Consider the following 23,143-nt stretch of genomic DNA (forward strand, 5'->3'; position numbering starts at 1 on the left):
CCACAAGTAGTATTCCTAAGGACTCCATACCCCCAGAAAAAGTCTCATGGGGGAGGGAAATGGCTGGATAGAAATACCCAGCTGTTCCTCAGCTTCCTGGCTTTAAATCCCTGGGGACGAAGGATTCACCCTCAAGGCCTGATCTAAATTGTTAAATGAGGAAGTAACTCATCCTGAGAGAAATTGTTAAAACAAGGGGTTCAACGGAAGTTGGCACCCTCATTGCCTCTGATTCCTCCCTCTTTGGACCAGGGCCAGAGTCCTAGGAGATGGGGCTGTTAAAATAGTGGGGCTAATAAAAAGCGAAGTCACAAAGCAGCACTGTTCTATGGCCTAATAGCTGGGTGTGATGGCTGTGGGGGGAGGATATTTCCCTCCACACCCACTTCGGTTTGGAAACTATGGGCATGTCAAGGAAAAACAGCCTCAGAGGACTAGCAGAGAAGTTGCTCCAAGAATTTCATGCATGTCTTCTGTTAGCTGAGTCATAAGGAGGACTGCTGGGGATACGTGCAATTGCACAACGATTTTCCCCTGGGACCACAGTGTGGGGTCAGGAAGACTGCTAGAAGTGGAGGAATGTAGAAGAAACAGTTCTCCAGCCACCTAACTAAGGTGGGGGAGGCCCAAGAACTGGTATATTATTTCTGTTGCTGAGGCTTTCCTATACTAAGACGGGTGTGCTTTGAGGAAATTCCCATTTAGTCATGCTTATTGCTGGTGGCCATTGTCAGAACAAGGAGAAAATACTAGTAAAAGAGTCTGAGATACACTTAAAATAGAGGATCTCCTAGTCAAAGAAGGTCTTTCTAGGTTCATCATGCAGCCCGGGCTCTCCATTCATGAGCAGCAGTGGAGGAAATGAGCTCCTTCTGTGAGGGGTCTGGCTAGTATTCCTGGTTGCTCTACAAGAAAAATAATCCCAAACCCTCGTGACCTTGGGGACTTGGGGAAGGAGTCAGAGACAGGATCCAGGATCATGCTAGTCCTGATCAGTGTCTCAGTTGTGGGTCCAGGGTGGTGTGGTAAAGACCTGCCCACTGAATTCCAGAAATCACATTTGCAGAATGAAGTTGGTAGCACCAACAGGAAGAAAAAAAAGTAAAGAGCCCATTTCTCTGGGACTTCTCAACTTTCCCTTTTCCAGATTTCCCCAAAAGGATATGGAAGGCAGCCCTCTTTCTAGGACTTTGGAATTTTTGTTTCCTCTGGAGAAAATAAAAAAGGCAGCAGGAGAAATTGTTTGGGATTTCCCAAAGTAATACAATTGAAACAAAACTGCACTTTCCCTTCACCCCCTTAGGGAAAGACCCTGAATGGGAAATACAAGGAAAATAAAATGAGAAATAGAAAAATGTTGAAATAAAAAAATATTGAAAATTTAACTCTGTCTGGGTCATACATGGGAGAAAACCCAAACTGGTTTAGTTCCTTCCTTCCTTTCTTTCTTTCTTTCTTTCTTTCTTTCTTTCTTTCTTTCTTCTTTCTTTCTTTCCTTCCTTCCTTCCTTCCTTCAATAAATACGTTTACTTTGTGTTGCTATCATTTAAAAAGAGGACCATGCACCTAGCGTGATGGACATTAAAAACACCCTCTATTCGCTATTAGTTCCAGTACTTTCCCCTCTGCTCATAATACCTTTGACCGACTAGTATTGTATCAGTGTAAGTGGTGTCACAGCAACACAGACTGACAGCACGAGGCATTGCTGAGTTCCCTTGGGAGCATCGTGGTCCCAAGTTGTACAACTCTGTGAAGAGTGTCAGGAAAGGGAGATACGGTATTGCAGAAGAATCCCGTTCAAAGTCACAGGAAGCAGAGTCTTTATAGTAGGAAGGACTGGCCATCTAATAGGGATGGCCTTTATGAGGTTACATATTTTCCCATTTGTTGATAGGACACTATCATCCCAGGGCACCCTAAATTGTTTTGGAACAACACCAGGTATAAGCAGAGGGATAAAACGCCCACGTTTTTGTTTTCTCTCCCGACAGCGACAGTGTGTCCTCAGAGGCCCAGGGGAAGGAGACACAGAGTGAGCGGTGTTGCCTTTTGGGCTCTTAAACTATATGTTTGACTTGTGGGCAGTAGTTCTCAACCCTGGTACATCTTATGGATTACTTTGGGGAGAACTTTGGAAAACTGTAATCACTGGGTTCCACTCCAGACTTGCAGGGAGGGTGGGGCACTGGCATTTGTATTTTAACAAGCTCCCAAGTGTCTCTTGGGGAGTCCACGGGTCCAATGTCTAGACAGTCCATTGGTTAAAAGGTTCTCTCTGAGATGTGGGAGATGCCTCTGTGGGGTGTGGGATGTGGGATGTGGTGTGTGTGTGTGTGTGTGTGTGTGTGTGTGCGCGCACACACACACACACACACACACATTTAGAGATGGAAAGGAGATGGGTGGAAAGTAGGCAGTTATGTCCTGGGATCTACAGAAGGAAGACAGAACTTCACAGTAGTTCCTGCAGAACAGTCACCATTTCAGAAATTTCTTGATTCTGGTAAAGAAGAAAAGACCCAGAGTAACCCTTATTGCATGCCTACTATGCATTTCATACTGTGCATTCATTTTTTCACTCACGATCATAAAGCGCATCCCACATGCCAAGCCCTGTGCTAGCTGTTGGGATTACAAAGGTGAAACGACCATTCTTATCTGGAAGGAGGCCACAGATCCTCACTACCCAGAGAAGCATGTACTAGGATGGAGGGGAGCATGAGGTGTTTTGGGAGACTTTGGGAGGGGCTCTTAACACAGACTGGGTGGAGTAAAGGGACGAGTGAGGAAAGTTCTCCAAGAAGAGGTCGTACTTAAACTAGATCTTATATTAACTAATGCTCGAGTCCAGTATAGTTGGAGCAGAGCGAGTTGGAGGAGGGATACGGGGATGGTAGAGGGGTAGGTTAGGGGATGTTGGAGGTGAGACTGGAGAGGCGGTGCACAGGAGCCAGGTAATGAGCTGCCTTGCCTTTATCCTAAGTAGAGCAGGGACACTGGAGGAGTCAAAGCAGGCAACAGCAGGATCACATTGTGGGTGAGATAGCACATCTGGTGGCAGCACAGAGAAGGCAGCAGGAAGGGGATGAGAAGAGGGGGGGACCCAATGGCCTGAGATGAAGCAGTGGAAGTGAGGGTGAGAGGCAGGAGTAACTGGATTGGAGAGAGAGGAAGTCAAGGATGGTGTCTATGTTCCTCTTTTGGCAGTTGGATGGATCATGGTGTCACTCACCATTCACTGTTTGCTTTAACATAGCTCTTCGTTTTGCCTTCATAATAATAAACTTATGTCATTTTTAATAGATAAATATAGGAAAGCTCTGAGAAAGCAAACAGAAGAATGGAGGAAAGCTCAAGGTTCCTAGCTTGTAAGTTGGGATCCAAATTCAGGTTGGCCTGAGTTCTGAAACCAAGTTTCCAATGCCACAGGCAGATGCAAACATAATAAGGCTAAAAGAAGAAGAATATAGCTTTGAGTGGGCTACATTCACAATAGAAACAACATGAGCTAAGCTCTGAAAAGCAGAATCCTGGTATCTGAAATTTATTCTTAACTGCAGTTAGCATGGTGAGATATGACCTCCTTTTTGACAAGGTTGTCAATGGCCTCTCTCCTATGCTGTGCAGCCTTTTTATACCTCACTGATGGCAAATGGGATCGAATCAAGATTTTTAAAGAGGAAAAAAAATTGCTGTTAAAAATGCCCTTATAAAATAAAAAGTAACATGAGATGCATCTTAATTTTTATCTCAGATTTGCTTATACCACTCCCAAAGTAATTTGTTTAAAAAGTTTTCTTGCTGGAGGAGTTTAATAAAAATTTAAAAGTTTTGTGATGAAAAAATAGATCTCTACCCAGAATCTTGTAAGGCAGTAATGTGACATGATACTTTAAAGAGAGTACATTGAGTATCTAGGCTCTCTGAGTCAAAGGGTTATGCAGAAGTCCTCATTATGTCAGGCCACTGGCAGAGATGCCATCATTCAAACCTACCTGGGCAATGTACAGGTTATCCCTGCAGCCACAGGAACACATCTGACTATTTCATGGTGCAGTCTGACCTTGAACTTCGGCTGTTTCTTTGGCTGGAATTAAATGTAGTCTGTGTGGTTACTATCTTTGAAATTACTTTTGTGTTTCAGTTTTGATGAAAGCAGTTTCCTTATGAGAGAAATAGGATAGATATTTCCCTACTTGCGACTATTTGTAACATTTCTAGAATCCACTTTTTCATGCTTTGAGTTGGCTGCATAGTAAAGACAGGTTTGATTTAAATTTGCCTCCTATATTTTCCCTCCAGTGCTTACCTCCAACCAACGTGTCTCCCTACATATACTTTTCCCACTCAAAAATGAATGCACCCGCATCAGGAGTTAAATCTGTTGGATTGAACAGCCTCTTGGTTTGTCACTCCCTTTCTGAGGCTTTGACTTGCTGGGGCCTGCAAGGGGCTCCTGACACTTCAGTTTCCCCATCCTTTGGATTGCCTTCACTCACCTTGAGAGATCACTGTGAGGCACAGCTCATAAATGTCATCATAAACTTCTCCGAAAAAATATGTCTCAACATCTGTGATGCCAGATTCCAAAGAGCTTGACTGTGTGTCTCTGGTCAAAAGGAAAACGAAGCAGCCTTTTGATGCTGGGCAGCAGGGCGAGGAGCTGCAGCCTTCCTCGCGTCTGCTATGGTGGCCTAGACTGCATTTTCTTCAGCTGTCCTTGCCAGCAGTAAAGTGTTCTAGACTTTGTCCCTACTAACATCAGCCAGCAGGCTGGCAGATCAATTATTTCTCCTTAGTTAGTTGGAAGGGCCTCCTTTCTTCAGTTTTTAAGAGCGGGGATTTTGAGACAGTAACCCCACCCTTCCATAGCAGGTCACGTAAAAGCCTAGGCACCACCCTCCCACCTTGGGCAGTCGGCCCATTATTGCAAGAGAACAATGAGGAGATGGTTCCTTTGCTTCTGCTTCTTTGGCAATGTGGGCGAAGGAGGTGGCTGAAGCCAGACACATTGGCTCCATGCACATGCCCAAGCCCTTTGCAAAGTCTCACGCTGTTGAGCAAGAATGCAACTGTCTCCACGTTAACATCACCAATGACAATGTTATAACTGGATTGGCCAGGTTTTTTCATTGAAACCTGGCTTAAAGGGTGTGTCCATGTGTCTGCAAAACAGAAAGAACCAAAGGGTAAGAGAGGCAAAAGTGAAATCTCTTCTTTCTTGGCAAGGAAAAAAGATTTCTTTTTAGAATAAAGGCAATTACCATGATAGCAGAACAAAGAGCTAGTTTGAGGCACTAACCAATCACTTAACTATAGAGGTTTTAGGTCCATGAAACTCCGTCACGTATAAACGAAACTATCTAGCTAACTGTTAATTTATCATTCAGATCAAATGTGTTTTCTACCATCTTTTGCAAATTCTTCTGCTGAGTTATAACTTTGCCACACCTACTATTGCATGCATTTTTCTGCCTCCTTGCCTTTGTGCCCGAGGTTCTCTAGACTTGTAATGCCCTTCCAGTCTTTTCACACCAGGGGAATTCACTTTCACTTTCTAAGTTCCGACTCCAAGATCTTCCCTACCTTGCCTGTGCTCTCAGGCAGAACTGGTTGTTCCTGGGGGCTCTGTTGAAATGAAGGCTAACATTGGCACTTTTCATTACCCCATGGAAATGTGACTTTCTTGAGATCGGAGGCTATTTCTTGTTCAGGTCTGTATCCTCAGTGCTTTGTAGAGTTCTCCACACCAGTAAGTGCAGAACTAACTTTGTCTGCTCTAACCATAGGGCAGAAACCTTTCAGTTGTCCACATTTTAGTTAGTGGTAGTATTTAAGATGGGATGTGATTTCTAACACATGTTCTGGATTTTTGGCTTTATATATTTTTCCTACAATCTGAGGGTGAATATGGAGAGTCTATTGTTTGCCAAAAAGTCATACTTCCAATCAGCAATATCTTTCTCTTGAGTAGAATCGAAGACTTTGGCATTTTGCCATATAGGTGAAGGGAGAGAGACTGACATATGGCCCAGAAAGCCCATGTAGGTTGAAAAAGGGGAGAATGGGATCAAAAGGGTAAACTGTTGTCTTTAGTACAAAATGATGTTTCTTAACATTGGGTGTGTCGACCAAAGCTGTCTTCAGGCAGGTTTTACTTGTGTAACTTGCATGTATTCAGAATCTAGAGTTTGGAATGACCTTAGATTCAAAGGCAGGTATTTTAATGTGAAAAAACTCTTTAGTCCAATCATTAGATCAATCATCCATTTTCTAAAGGTTCCAGGTATATTATTCTTTCTGCATTCTTTTAAGTATAATAGAAGAAAATGAGAGCTCTGAATTTATCTAGCTCCTCTTAGTTCTTTCCATTTTAAGCATTTCCTTAAAATTAAAAAAAATGAATCCACGTAATTTGTATAAAAATTTAAAATGTAAGTCAGCAAAACACACCCAATCACCCATAATACTGATACCTGAATATAACCACTGTTAACATATTTAATGGCTCATTTACTCAACAAATATTTCTTGGCATATAAACTTTATTTCCAGAGATTTTGTTGCACCTATATACCCACATCCACACATTTTTTATTTTTGTTTGTTTGTTTTACTTTTTAAATTTCTTTATTGATTAAGGTATTACATATGTGTCCTTACCCCCCATTGCCCCCCCAGTCCCCCACTCATGCCCTCACCCCCCTGTTGTCTGTGTCCATTGGTTAGGCTTATATGCATGCATACAAGTCCTTTGGTTGATCTCTCTCCCTTACCCCCGTCCCCCCCACCCCCACCTTCCCTCTGAGGTTTGACGATCTGATTGATGCTTCTCTGTCTCTGGATCTATTTTTGTTCATCAGTTTATGTTGCTCATTATATTCCATAAATGAGTGAGATCATGTGATATTTATCTTTCTCTGACTGGCTTATTTCGCTTAGCATAATGGTCTCCAGTTCCATCCATGCTGTTGCAAATGGTAAGAATTCCTTCTTTTTTACCGCAGTGTAGTATTCCATTGTGTGAATGTACCACAGTTTTTTAATCCACTCATCTGCTGATGGGCCACACATTTTTATTTACCTAAATGCAGTCATAATATCCTTACTATACTGTTAGTACTTAGTGTACTATTTGCACACTTCTCTCCTGGCCTTTCTGTTATATGGATTACCAGAATTTACTTAACCAGTTCATTATTGTTAGATATTTAGGCTTTTTCTAAAGTTTTGTTATTATAATCCACATGCTCTTAGCCTAAGATGCATCCCTTAGCCTTTCCTGTACTTCAGTATCACCGTGATCATGCACCTGCCATGGGCACTGAGGCAGCATTTGACACAGTGGTATTTGACTAGAAGCCTATACCACATGCATGGCTGGTGACAGTCACCAACATCAGCCGTCGTCATATTATGATGCAAGTGAGGGTGGGCAGGGATTTGATGGCTACGGAAAAAAAACACCAGCTCTTTCTCATTGGGCAAGTGGAGGTTACATAATCACTTAACCTCTGTGGGTTTCATTTTCTTCATCAGGCAAACCAGGGGTTGGATGAGATTATCTCTAGTTTCCTTCTAGAAATAAAGTTCTGTAATTCTCTGCACTCTACATTTCTCTGAATAGTCAGCAGCTTCATGAGTGGGAGGCAGCTGTGTTTGGGGTAGCAGATATGTCAGTAATTTCCTAAAATCTGGTTTACAGCTGACCTTGAATCGAAAAGACATGTGATAATCCCCTGATTTATGCTTTTCTAGCCTTTCCAATGATTGTATAAACACTAAGTTTCTCATATTAAATCCCTTTCTGCTGAAAATACCTGGAGTGGTTTCTGCTTCCTGCATTACATCCAAGGTCAGAGAGACTTTTAGCCTGATGCTCAGATACTTCTGAAGGCCACTTCTGTGAGTTGGGTTGACTCTCTCTTTGGGCACATATACAAATTCATGGCTTTTCAGAGCAAAATGTCAGTTTTGCTACATCAGATGTTTGTTGGGAAGTTAAAACCTTGAATGCATGTTATCCAGCAGTTATTAAAAATAAATTTCCAAGATATCTAAGATATCTCAGAAAGATATCTTAACTCTTCCTTTCTCTGGATCCTTTAACCTCTATCCTGCACATACAGTAATTTCAATTGAAGGTATTGTTAGTTAAATAAGGGTTTTTCAAATGACCCTTATGTAAGAATCGGAGTGACCAGTTTCTACTAGCATTTACTGTTAGAAAAGCATTGTTTCTCTTGGTAATCTTGATAATAAGAATAATGTAACCCATTTTCTTTCCCTTATTTTGCTCTGATTCTGAAAAGCTCAGAGTCAAATTAGAAATTAATCATATCACTCTTCTTGGCAAAATTATTTTTACCTTCTTTCTTCTTGTTTTCTGATAATTTATCTCTATTGTAACTGCTGTATAATTAGGAAATGTATATGTGGAATTAACTTAGGAATAAAGAATAAGGGATATCTGTATAATATGCCCCTGCTTTGTATTATTAACTGCTGTTAGCCTCAGTGCTGTTTTCTATGTAAAGTCTAACAATATTATTTTATACTAGAGGCCTGGTGCATAAAATTCGTGCAAGGTTGTGTGTTGGCGGGGGAGGGGGGGGCGGTCCCCTCAGCCTGGCCTGCACCCTCTTGCAATCCGGGACCGCTGGCTCCTAACCACTCTGCCTGCCTGTCTCATTTCTCCCTAACCACTGGCCTGCCTGCCTGATTGCCCCTAACCACTCGCCTGCTTGCCTGATTGCCCCTAACCACCTCTGCCTGCCTGCCTGATTACCCCTAACCGCTCACCTGCCTGGCTGCCTAATCGCCCCTAACCACTCTGCCTGCCTGATCACCCTGAACCACTCTGCCTGCCTGCCTGATCGTCCCTAACTGCTTGCCTGCCTGCCTGATTGCCCAAACCACCTCTGCCTGCCTGCCTCATCACCCCTAACCACGCACCTGACTGCCTGATTGCCCCTAACCACTCTGCCTCAGCCCCCGCCACTGCGGCTTCATCTGGAAGGACATCCGGAATGATGTCCAGAAGGTCATTCAGCTGTCTGGTATAATTAGCATATTACGCTTTTATTATTATAGACTAGGGGCCCTGTGCATGAATTTGTGCACCTTGAAAGGAACTGTGGGCCATGAGGCTGCGGTAGGCACAGGGGTGGGTCTTGGCCCATCCCGTCTGGACCCTCCTGCCACGCCCCTGGTCCCGTCTGCCGGCAGCCCCGCTCCCACTGCTGCAGCTCCCATGCACTGACGGCTCTGGCCCCGCTCGCACCCGCTGATGGCGCTGAGAGATCAGGACCGGCGCGGGGCACCGGCAGCGGGTGCAAGCGGCTCCGGCACTGGCAGCGGATGTGAGTGCCAGGCGGGACTGTGGCGCGCGGGAGCAAAGAATTTTCAGTAACCACCAGAGGTTTGCCACAATGACAGCGACTGGCGCCCTGCCTTGGTCTGGCGCCCCTGCTCACCTGCTCCACCATCCCACCGCAGCCAATGCCCGCTATGGTCCACACACGCCCCCTGGTGGTCAGCGCACGTCATAGCAACTGGTTGTTCAGTTGTTCTGGTTGTTCCACCGTTCCTTCTATTTGCATATTAGCCTTTTATTATATAGGATTTCCTAGACATTGATGCAAAAACTTCTTGGTTGGTGTGTCTTTTACATGAAATCATAGCTCCAAGGAACTCTTTTTTTTTTTTTCCAAGGAACTCTTGAAAAACAATTATTTTCTCAATGCTTTACAATGCTTTAGTTCTAAAGCTGCTTCATAAAAACTTGTGAGCCAAAGGGAAACAAAGAAGAGTATTATAAAGATCAAAGAGTTAACTTTAAAAGTGAGTAAAAAAATGAAACAAAAATCCCTCTCAGCTTTTTTTCTTTCTAATATTCTCCTCACACAATTTCCTGTTAGTCTCTCTGACTTTTCTGAGAGATATTATTTTCCTTTCCAGTACCAATTTCAGCAGTGATGGCCTAAAAGGTTCTGGTGCCCCAAGTGAGACTAGATTATAGGACTCCATATGGGGTCAAAGACAGGAGGCTTCTTAAGGATTTTTACCAACAAAAATAAAAGTGGTAGGGTTTCACTTCACTTCAAAGTAAAGATGCCAATACAAGCAAATTCTCCTCTTGTCATATTGATAAAGAAACAGAAAGGCCCCTCCCGTCTTGCTGGAGGGAGCACTGATGATGTGAGTGGGGAATTGAACAATAAACTGAGGTGTTTTGTGAAATTCTCCACTCTGGTGTATATACACCAAGTGGAGACTGTATTTACACATACACAAACACAAACACACACATGGATATTTGAGGTCGAGACAGAGATTTTTATATATTTCACAATGCATGACCGGCAGTAAATGTCTGGGAAGTGTAGCATAAGCACCAGAGGCTTCTGGGAAGAGTTTATCTGCAAGCTCGAATTTACCTCCCATTGTGACCCAAGGAATTAACCAATCATAAAGGGGAGGTAAGGAGCAATGAGAAACATTATCTCCTGCCCACTTTTTCTTCTTGAAGGAGTCATGTTTTCTGGGAGTTCAGTGTCTCATTGTCTGAGGACCAGTAAGCAAAGGGGCTCATAGACTTCATGTATCTTAGTACTTATTGTCTCCATAAGTGCAAGCCACTTTCAGTGATTGAGTGTTAGTAATCTCACTCATTGAACAAGATAATCTTGAAGGAGGGAGAAAATAATTAGCATTTTTTAGGATATTGGAGAAGTGTGACAGAATATTTGTATTCATTTTTCTACCCCGATGTCCTGAAAGCCAAATATGACCCCCATTAAATAAGAACTGTTCTCTTTCATTTAACAGTATTCTTCTCAATCCTATGATAGGTAGAATCAACACTAATTCAAGAAGGTCTGCATGTTCTAGAAAACTCTGCTTTACTTTTTCAGGACCAGGAGGAAACGCTGCTGAGGGCTTTACCCGGAGACTTCCCTGGCTGTGTTAGCCAGCCTAGTACAGACTTCACAATCAGACAGACCTTGGCTGGCATTCTGGCCACTTCACATCTCTGAACCTCAGTATTTTCATATAAGAAATAGGGACAATGATTGACTCTCATATGGATATAACGATGCAGGTATAGTGTGTAACCAAAGCCCGGTCCATACTGAGACCTTATTAAATATGAGCTTCTGAGGCAGCTTTAAGGACTAACTGGGACTAACTTCTGCTGCCTCCAATCTCCTTCTCATGTTGTCTCTGGTTCTCTCTGCACATATGTGTCTTGCTCTTCTCACTATTGACTGGCTAGTTCTCCTTATATGTTTTTTTGAAAAGTAAGTAGGGAGATAATGTGATTAACTGACTAAATGAATTACCATCTTTTTACTGAGTGGAGTTCTTTCAGAGTATCTGTCAGCTAAGGGGATTCACAAAGGGAAAAATAATACAACAATCCTTTTATTACAAGATACTTTATTCTGAGACCATTAAAAATGGCGAACAGTTATTAATACTTCCATTGCCTCATCCATTAATTAGTCTTGCATATTCAAGACTGAGATTATGGTTAGAATTTGGATACTTGTGTTATTTTAAAGACAGGCTGAGAAAATTTTGTTTCTCTAATTTCAATGACAATTAGAATGCCCTTTGTTGAGGCTAAAATAGTCAAACTCAAACCAGGGGCATCAACTCTTTCATAAGCTGCAACATAGATGCTGTTTAGAACTAGCCCGAGCCTAACCCTGGAAGAGAAATCATGCCAGACTCCGCTTCCTCATCCTGTGCATTTGTAATTAGCTGCACATTTTTTTTCACCCCAAATGGCCCCAAGCACCAACAATAACAGCAATCCAAGCTAGCTTTTAATTTTTTGGAAGTCATGTTAGTGAAGTTCTTGTTACATTATGTGAAATGCTACCCAGTGGTTTGCCAGAGATGTTTAAAGCCAGCCTGTTACTTTTTGGGTGGTTAATACCTGAGGCAAAATCCAGGAGAGAAACACGAAAATTCTTGTATTACTCGAGGTTAATTATCTGTGTGGTGAGGCTTAAGTATTTGGCTTATGTACAATTCTGATCTGCTCATTTCTCCATCTAACTGGGTGTAACTTGAACTGAAGGTATGTTATTGTCAATGGTGTTTTGGATACAGATTTCTATGAGTGCTATGGATGAGTGCAATTTTTAAAAAACTGATTTTTCAGACTGTATTTTTGTACAATAGAACAGCCAAGAAATAAACTAGGAGTCAGTGAAATTTCACATATGTGAGAAAATCCAAACCATGTTCAGATTAAGGTCAGGGTAATTTCCACTTTTCTAAAAGCAAAAGCCCAAATCTAAAAGCAAAAGCCCAAATCTGATACTTAAATGTGTCTAATGTCTTTATGTTACATATTTAAGAGAATTACATAAAGAAATGACAGTCATTTTTATTGCCATCAATTTCTCTTATGTTCTAACATGAAATATGCATTGATTTTTTGGGGGCACTATTAGTTTTAAAGTTGAAAAAGCTATATTTTAATTTTAGTATTAGGCCAGAATTCTACACACAGCTGTCTAACCATGCAATCACTTTAAGAGAATTATTAGGTTGCAGGAAAATCAGAAAATAGATGAGTAATTTTGGATTGTATGGACAATCTGAAACATACACAGATGATAAACTCCTATAGAAAATTAGAGATAAATATTATCAGGAAGGTTCTGAGTCACCTAGAGAAAAGTGTTTACCAAATCAGCACAGAAATATCTAGTTTTTTCTCCTTTTCTTGGTATAAAGAACTAAGCCTGGGATGGAGGCTACGTAGGCATAGATTGTCTCTACTATTTTCCACCCTATGGATATCAATTTATGGACAATAGGATATTCAAATGAAAATTCATATGAGTGACAGTGATTCTTTATATAGTGTACCTTTACTGAAACCCAGCTAGTTTAGGGTAAAATGGCTCAAACATTGACCATGGTCTCAGAACTAATGGCAATTAGGATTAGCAGAGTGTTGAGGGATTTTAAGGATTCTGTTGGGTATTATGTCACGTACACAGCAGGGCACGTTATGCCATCTGAACTGGTATTTTAAACATGTAGTTTGAAGTATTCAGAATCTTTTATAGTCTGGATATGGGACATGAGAATGTCTCTTATTTGAATGAGAGACGGATGAGTGCATGCTTTGGAGCTCTTCTTTCTGTTTTCATGTTACTGCAGGTGAACACAGTAACTTCCCATCTAAGTGGGTGGAGGGCTGAACATAATTTAGGTGACTCAAACTGTTCATCTCTGTGGACACTGTATCACCAAAACATTAATTCTCAGATGAAGTGACCAGGGAAAATAACCAGTGCCAATCAGGGGTGAGGGTCTCGGTTGGGTGGGACAGGAGGGCACAATTGAATTTCTGTGGCCTCCAGAAATCTCAGTCACCTTCAGTGTTAACTTTTCCATTTTCCCTTTCAAGAAATCAAACCTGAGAAGAACCAATTTAAAGATTCTCCTGTTAGTGCTGATTTCTCTGGTAAATGTATACAGTTTTTCGATATAAAAGCAGCTTCCCAGCATAGACTTGGGTGGAAGGAAAAGGGAGGGCAGGGAAATTACCAGGTATGTCCTTCTGGTCCTTCCCGAGTGTAATGAAATAGTCATTTGGATAGAAATAGTGACAGGTGAGCCTAGCAGAAAAAACCGCAAATAATATACACAAACACACAGTACCCAGAATCCATTAGTTTTCTAGTGTGTGTAGAAAAGACAAGAAGTCGCATAGTCTGCTTGCATTAAAAACAAAAGCAAACCAAAGGCACAAATTGTATACCCTAAAAAGCAAATTAAAAAATAAAATACATGGAAAACCCACAGGACTTAGCACAGATTTTCATACTTATCTTTTCTACATCTGTCCTAGCTTCCAGGAGAATGAAGAGCATCTAGTCTGAGAATCTCGCAATCAAGCTTAAATGATGGTCATAACACAAAAGGAAAGTCCCTCTAGCCTGGCCACACATAGAAGGTGCAAAGAAGAGCCTACTGCTTGACCTGGTTAGCTGTTATGTTCTGAATGAATGCTTCAAAGCTGAGGAATAAAAGAAATCTGAGCATGATCTAGGTTCCTCCTTCCCATTCTAATGCCCTGGGCAAAGGAGCTTCAACTCTTTGAGCATCTATAAAATGGGACAATATCAACTCTATCTGTCTTAAACGAGTTGTTAAGATCTTATGAGATGTATGTGAGTAGTCTCTACAAACAAATAGCATGATGATTAATATTGATAATGACTTGCACATAAACCCTTGGCATTTATATTATTTATTCCCATTTTAAAGAGTAGGATCCATGAGTCCCATGAAGGCAAAGACTGTATCATTTTGCTCATCATTATATCCTCAGCAGTAGCACAATGTAGAAACAGAGTAGGCATCCTAAACCATTTGCTTAATGAATCAGACTCAGAGAGATGAGGTGTCTTGCTCAAGGTCACACCCAATTAACTGGTAGAGCAAGGCATTGTCTCAGATCCATTTGGCTTCTAAACCAAATCCTTGGAGTTTCTCATTCAGTAGGTCTAGGCCGAGTCCAATTATTTGTATTTCTATTAAGCACCCTGTTGGATCCCTTGGATTCATTCATTTCCAAACATGTATTCATTAAGCATGTAATATCGGTCAGCCACATTCTAGGTGCCAGGGCTCCAACAGTAACAAAACGGACAGCTTAAGTGCCAGTGGGGCATCTCGCCAGTCTGAGAAACTACACTATATTGTGATGATAAGTTCTGTTTGTTCAGTTAAAATAAGCATCCAAGGGTGGTTTCATTCATCCTTTTACCCATATTTGTTGTGAGAGGAGCTAAGAGCATCCTGGGCTAGATGAGAGTGCAAATACAAAAGGTCCTCTTTTGATAAGGAGTCAGCACTTTTTTGGGTGGGACAATCTTTTATTTTGTGAGCTTGTTTGGAATCCCTGGCCCCTGGCACTAAATGCGTGAGTAACCCCTCATCTTCACTGGGACAATTAAAAATGTCTGATCTCTGGTCCCTCGAGAACCACTGGAGGCACTGAGGCAGGAATGTGCTGGGGAGAGGAAGGAAGCAACTGGCTGAGCTTTGTCGTCACCATCTGAAGGCCTTTCAGCCCCTAGAGAGGATTTTTTGATTCCCCCTTTAGACTCTATTTAATTACATGGAGCTTTATCTAGACAGTGTTGTATTTTAATTATCTGTAAAGCTCCCACAGATAATCATTTTAGGTAGGTTTTTGGACTACTGCATTGAAGAACCTTGATTGCTATCATTTAACATTCATTGCCTGCCTCCCCTACTCCCCTTTTAAAAAAATGTGAATAGAAAATTTCAGGCAGGTGAGAGAAGGGGGCAAATGACTCCCTGAGTTTTAAGTGTCTGCTACTTAAAAAACCTGTAGTTACTTATTCACTTAAATGAGTAACCTGCATAATTGTCATATTTTTAGTGTTTAAAAATCTGTTTTTGCAATGGAAATCTTCATGCAATCAGTATAATCAATTACAAAATTAATAAACTGGGGTGATCTTTAACACAGCTTTTTCTGCTTTGAGAAATGAGAGGGGAAATACTCCATGTGTGGTTTAGATTGAAAGACGTTTAGTAAGAAATTCTGAATTTTATGGCCTTACTTTGAAGTTGCCGATGACACTATTTTTTCTGTCATTTTCTTAAATGTTTTCTGTGCCAAAAATGGACAGAAGGCAGAAAATTAGGAAACCTCTTGAGGTGGAAGGACCAATTTCTAAAAGCACTTGGCATAAAATTTCTGTTAACTATTTCCTGTTTTAGGAAAATAGCAAAGCTAGTTACATGTTCATGGAAACATGGAGATACATGGAAAATCAATTCTTCACCCCAAGATTTTCTCTTGTTAGATACAAGACGTAATTCATTTGCAATAAAATCAGGAACAAAAGTGTTAATGAAGGTGCTACACAACATAGTTCAGGTTGGTATGGACTGGGACTTCCTATTTGCCATCTGAAGAAGCATTTTGTGGAGTTTGTGCTGGGTAGGTGGCAATTCATATTGCTCAAGAAATGAAATTAATTGCTGAAAAATGCCTCTCTTTAAATATTTACAATGTAACCACTGCCAAAATGTCTTTGTTTGAAAGGTAATATCCAAGTCATATAATTGATAATGCCATGAAGGAGGCAAGGGAGAGATTTTTAGCTCTTCCTGGGTATTGTTTGTTTGTGAATATTTAATTTCTTTCTTAGCGCATGATATAAAACAAGCCAAGTGTCCCTTTTTGAACCCTCCATAGTCTCATGAGCCACTGAAGTGCCTACTCCTGAATAGATCTAGCCTGCTTGAAGCCATCCTAGGCGAGCAAAGTTCATTAATTTCTGTATAGTCTGAAATCAGGCTGCAGAAAATTTTAGATATCTGTCTATGTATGGTACATATAAACTGGTCAAATTTTATAATAAATTTTAAAGGTCTTTTTTATCTAGTCATGAAACAAAGCATGGTGTCCAAATGGAGAGCACTTCAATGTCATTTTCTAAAACAGTTTTTGTTTACTTCTAGCCACTCTCTAGGTGAAAGTTATAAAACTAAATAGGAGGGGTACATTTTCTTTTTTTTTTTAATATGTTTTATTGATTTTAGAGAGAGGAAGGGAGAGGGAGAGAGAGAGAAACATCAACAGGCTGCCTCCTGCATGCCCCTTACTGTTGATCCTACAACCCTAGCATGTGCCAGAACTGGCGACCTTTTGGTGCATGGGACTGTGCACAACCACACCGGCCAGGGCGGAAGGGGTACATTTTCTTTTCATTATGAGCCTCATTTTGTTTTGCAGAGCACAGAACTGCTGCTAGCTTAAGTTCTGTTAATGAAAAGTAAGGAAGTGTAAAAAGGCAAATTCAGGAGTAGTTTTCTCTGGAAAACCCAAGTCAAAATTGATTACACTCAGAACAGAGCTGGTTTTCATTTTGCTTGGTTAGGAAAATAAGAGGGAAAAAATGTAATAACATAAGCCTCCAGCTCAATCGCTAATATGAATATTACAAAAGTGTTCATTACCTAAGTAGAAATTTGCAAAAAATATATGTGGCTATGATACATTTCATATAGTTGAAATATAATTTTGATTTATTTTCCTATTTAATGCCAAATAAGAAACAGCAAATTAATAGAAAGTACCTTTTTAAAATACAGCCTTATGTCGGTAAAAAATAATCTATTCATTGTATTGGAAATGTGAGTGTAAAAATAAGGAATTTTATTTTCTGGTTTATTTCTTTCACGTCCTTGAAAGCAGAATTGTTTCATGAACAGCAAAGACACAGGAGACAATGAAATACAAGTGCTGTGTAAAGACAGATATCTTCATTTAACAACCAGCTGCTATAAAAATAAATTATACTGTATGACTCAGGGAAGTTGTTAATAATTCTACTTTGTTTACATTATGCTTAGAAAGCAACATAGCTTAATGAGATCAGATATTCAGCTAACGGTGTATCTTGGAGTCATAATGTTTTCAAGCTCTGCCAAAACCGTAGGCAGATTGAATGTGGGTAGTTTTACTAATAGTGTTTTCAAAAGAGGAAATGATTAAGGCTCTGCTCGGTATAGGAGCTATGCATTCATTACCTAAGAAAGAGTATTAAGTACACACAAATTACTGAGCAGCTTACAAAGGACACAACTCCAACAATGTAATGGGGAAACGTCCAAGAACCATGGAGATATTTTTATTTAAGAACTATGAATAATAATAATAATAATAATAATAATAATAATAATAAAAATCTATAGAAAGCCCACAATAACAATGACCAAGTATCTAAAAAGTTATGCTGTCATCTTCTAAAGCAGGTGAACAGTGTTTAGAATTCCAATTTCCTATGAAATAAAATTTATTCCTACTCCCTGAGCTTTAGGATAGATTATTTACAATGAAGTGGGCTAGAGTCAGTGTTTCATTTTTCTGATTCAGAAAAACATTGAACTTCTTAACTTTGGAGTTGCCTACTTGATTTTTTAAAATAAATGTGATATTCAAGTAGAAAACACTCACTGTCATCCACCCCTTTTTGAAGGACATAGTTGATTGTTAATATGCTAGAGCAATTTCTCACTGTCTTAATGAAAAATGCAACAGTGAGTTTAGTTGCCTTTAATGTAACTTTAGTTGCCACAACCTGGATGTCTCTAGCACATAACATTTAATGAGCACAATCACTCCAACAGCAGAATATATAACAGCAGATTCTTTGCATATTTTGTTTTACCAAAATTGACTTAGTATTATTTCCTCTCTCCTCCTACACCCACGCTTTGCAAAGTGCCAGAAAAAAAGTAACCCTGAACACCCACTTTGCCAAATTAGTGAGAAGGCAGGATCTGTGAAATGTAGAGATTATTCGCTTTGTACCAGTAGAACACATCAACTGTGTGCACGTAGCTACCACGTCAACATATGAGCCTTTTCTAAGCGAAAGGCACAGCATATGTCAGTACATTCAGCTTTACATAAAAAAACCAAATCTATAATAATAAAAGCATAATATGCAAATTGATCGAATGGCTGAACAGCAGAAGGACAGTCTGGACAACCACGCTATGACACGCACTGGCGCCAGGCCAGCCAAGGCGGGTGCGATGCAATTGGTCAGGAGGTCCTGCCATCACCCCACCATCGCCCTGCAAAGGGAGGCCCAGGCCACTAGGGTAATCAGTTGGGGTAGGGGGCTCTGCAATTGCCCCAAAGAGGGAGGCCCAGGCCACCCTCTGCAGGGCGATTGATGGGGGGAGGGGGAGCTCCACGGAACCGGGAAACTGGAAGTGTGTGGCAGTGAATGTGGGCTGTGCCAGGCTAAGGCGGGTGCAGGTGGGGGGCAGGGCTGCGAAGCCAGGGCTGCGAAGGCGGCAGCTGGGGGAAGGAAGGCTTACCCTTGCACAAATTTTGTGCATTGGGCCTCTAGTATATTTATAAATAAATAAGACAAGGGCAATAAGAAAAACATATTTTGCAAAGCTTATTACTAACTAGTAAGGAGAGGATGTGATACTATTTTGTTCATGCATCCAGAAAGTGGCAGAATTTCTAGAGATGGAGGGAATGTACATAGTATAATCTAAATTAGATCTAGATCCAGAATGGCATTGCCTACCTTAAAGATGATGCTATCAGGTGAGTATAAACGGGCAAAATCTGATGCTGTAAGGTATGTGTGTGGGTTATTAAGCTGTATTACCTCCCAATTTGTCTATGAAATGAATCCAAGTTAAAGGAGCAAAAGGAAGTGAGTATTATGGTGGTCAGTCCATCATCTTTTCAATTCCTATCTTGCTAGCATTTATAGAAGCTTCTGAGAAATACATTCATAGGCTGTTTCTTCTGATATAAAGAACTGTGTCTGCTTTGGTTATTATTGCTGCATGACAAATCACCCCAGTAGTTTGGTGGTCAAAACAACAATAATCATATTATTATATTACAGTTTCTGTGGGTCACAAATTTGGGATGGGCTTAATTAGGAGGATGTAGTTTGGGGTCTTTTACAAGGTTATAGAGAATTAGTAGCTGGTGTGGAAACAGTGGTCTGGAGCAGTGGGGTCTAGCCAGGCATCTTTCCCTATCTTTCTATTTCTCCACCTATACATCTTCATACAATGTCAGAGCTCTGTGTAGTCTCTGTGGGGGGGGGGGGGGGGGGCTAGTTTGGGCTTCCTCACAGTATGGTGGCCTCAGGAAAATTTGTTTGCATGGTGGCTCAGGATTTGGTATGTGTGCTCCATCAAGCAAGGTGGAAGATAAAACTTTTGTGTTTTTTTTCCTGATCTAGGCTCTGCAGTCACATAGACTTCTACTCCATTTTACTGGTTACAAGAGGATAATTAGACTTTGCTTCTTAATTTGTTGTGGCAAGATTTAGAAGATCTTGAAGGCCCATTAAGATGGCCATCTTTGGGAAATATCGCCACAGTGTATTTTACTCTGAAATGGTTATCTTTGCTAAATTGATGATGTGATATTTTGAGTAAAAATAAATGTATTCTTTGCTAATAGACTATAGAGGATGAATTATGGCAAAAAATTAAATACTTTCTTGAATCTGTGAGGGAGGACATATTCTTTGTTGGTGATAACTCCATTCCATGGAATTTCAGTAGTTTCTCACACCATTAGTAGGTCTCTGTTATTTCTTCAGCCTCAGGCCTGCTAGAATGTTGAAACAGATTCAATTTTTTTTAATTTTTAATAAATCTTTATTGTTCAGATTATTATAATTGTTTCTCCTTCTTTCCCCCCCATATCTCCCCACCACCCGGTTCCGACCCCCCCTCTGCCCTTACCTCCCTCCCCCCGTTGTCCTTATCCATAGGTGTATGATTTTTGTCCAGTCTCTTCCCGTACCCCCCACACAGACACCCCTTTCCCCCTGAGAATTGTCAATCCACTCCCATTCTATGCCTCTGATTCTATTATGTTCACCAGTTTATTCTGTTCCTCAGATTTTTAATTCACTTGATTTTTAGGATCACTTGTTGATAGATATGTATTTGTTGTTCATAATTTTTATCTTTACCTTTTTCTTCTTTTTCCTCTTTTTAAAGAATACCTTTCAGCATTTCATATAATACTGGTTTGGTGGTGATGAACTCCTTTAGCTTTTTCTTATCTGTGAAGCTCTTTATCTGCCCTTCAATTCTGAATGATAACTTTGCTGGGTAGAGTAGTCTTGGTTGTAGGTTCTTGCTATTCATCACTTTGAGTATTTCTTGCCATTCCCGTCTGGCCTTCATAGTTTCTGTTGAGAAATCAGCTGACAGTCGTATGGGTGCTCCCTTGTAGGTAACTAACTGTTTTTCTCTTGCTGCTTGTAAGATTCTCTCTTTGTCTTTTGCCCTTGGCATTTTAATTATGATGTGTCTTGGTGTAGTCCTCTTTGGATTCCTCTTGTTTGGGGTTCTGTGCGCTTCCTGAACTTACAAGTCTATTTCTTTCACCAGATGGGGGAAGTTTTCTGTCATTATTTCTTCAAATAGGTTTTCAGTATCTTGCTCTCTCTCTTCTTCTGGCACCCCAAAAATTCGGATATTGGTACGCTTAAAAGCCATCCCAGAGGCTCCTTACGCTATCCTCACACTTTTGGATTCTTCTTTCTTTCCGCCTCTCTGGTTGGGTGTTTTTTTCTTGCTCATATTCCAGATCTTTGGTTTGACTCTTCAGGTATGGTGGTCTACAGTTGAGTGTCTGTATATTCTTTATTTCAGACAGTGTATGCATAATTTCTGACTGGTCCTTTTCCATTTTTTTTGGTATTCTCATTAAGGTCCTTGAAGGTCTCTTCAAGTTTCTCAGCGGTTTTTAGAAGATTCTTGAGTAACCTTATAAATGTGGTTCTGAACACTGTGTCATCCATTAATTTGCTTTCCTCCATCTCTCCTACTCATGACATACTTCGGTGTCTCCGCATTTTGGCTGCCTCCCTGTGTTGATGGAGTGGCTTTGTGTGGTCAGTGACCTATAGGGGCCGGTAGCTCAGCTTCCCCAATCACTCTAGGTGGTCGCTCTTGGTACTCCCCTTTGTGGGCTGAGTGGAAAATCTTGGTGTAGTTAAAAGCCTTGATTGCTGTTGGTACACTGGGAGAAATTGACCTCCAGGCCAATTGGCTGTGAGGACCTACTGTGTCTATAACGGAAGAATTACTGTGCTGGAGACACAGTAGGGCTTTGGTGCTCACTGAGTCTGCCTCTTGAATGTGTCCCTTATGAGAGTGGTTGAAATCTGGTGTCATCCACACCGACCACTAGATACCCTAGTGTCTGGATCTCCAATGGGGTGCAGGTCTGAGACCTCCCAGCAGGAGCTACAGTAAGAGCTACAGTTTTCTCCTCTTTGCTTGGGTGGTTTTGGAGCAGTCTGACTGGAGCTGCAGTTAATTTGGTTGAGCTGCCACAGAACAGGCCATTTATATGTAAAAGCCGCTGCGTGGAGCCTGGGCAGGTTTGTAGAATGTGCGGGGCGGGGTCTCAGGGCGGGGCGGGGTCTCAGGGCATCACCAGGCTGGGGCGTGGCCAATGGCCATGGCTGCCTTCAGCCGTCTCTGCCTTTCCGCGTTTCCAAGTCCCCATGTCCCACACTCCAGCGCAGCAAACCCTGATTGCTGGGCGCACCTCTGCAGAAAAGTCACTCTCACTCTTCGACCGATGGCCGAGAGTCCAGCTTCTCCCCGTAGGCATCTGGGTCCCCCGCCTGTCCTCAGAAACTGGAGTTCAGAGTGATTGGGAGCTTGTCTCCCTTCGGTTTGAAGAAAAGCCACGCACCCAGTCGCCAGCAGCCAGCCCGCTTTGCGCGCGCCTCTGTACCTCAGCTCTCCAGCGTTTGCACTCCCTTCTCTTCTTAGTTGTAAATCTACCACTCAGCCAGCTTTCCCGTGGTTCTGGGTGGTAGACGTTTTGTTTTTTAGTTGTATTTTTGAAATTGTTGTGTGAGGCGGCAGTTTAGTTGTTTAACTTTGCTGCCATCTTGGTTCCTCAGATTCACTTTTATGACAAAGTTCCAGCAGGAGTGGGAATAACAAAAAGATGAAAGTCATTTGATTCAATTAGGTGAGAAAAGAGGAGAAAACTGATGCCAGCACTGAAATGACAGAGGGGTGGGGCTGTCTGAGGCCAGTCTGGTAATACCTCCTGGTGTCACTGTCCCTTTCTGTGAACCAAAGGGGAGCAATCCAGACTTGCCTCATAGAACAGTGGTGAAGCAAAGCTAAGAAAAATATTTGGGAAACAATTTTCAAGGACATGATTATATCTGGATGTCAACAGAAAGATGCAATTATGACACCTGAGCTGGCCTGCCTACATGCCTATGGCATGGCCTTTGTCCTGGGAAGATGAGCCCATAGACCTATCACCCAGACAGTTGCTTTGAAAGTTTTTTTCTCTAGTCGGGATGGATTTCTTCTAAGCCACCCACATTCCTACCTGGTTGTGCCTGGAAAGGGCCAGCTCACCGATTTTAAAGCATTACAGAATATTTGAGTCAGAAGCCACCTCTCCAATATCATTAAGATGACAAACTAAAGCCCTTCTGAATGTGATCTTCTGAGATGAACACTACTCCAAAATTGCAAATCTATAGTATATTTCAGGTATATTTACTATGAGGCCTCA

Source organism: Eptesicus fuscus, chromosome 14, assembly GCF_027574615.1.
Source record: "Eptesicus fuscus isolate TK198812 chromosome 14, DD_ASM_mEF_20220401, whole genome shotgun sequence".
NCBI lineage: Eukaryota > Metazoa > Chordata > Mammalia > Chiroptera > Vespertilionidae > Eptesicus > Eptesicus fuscus.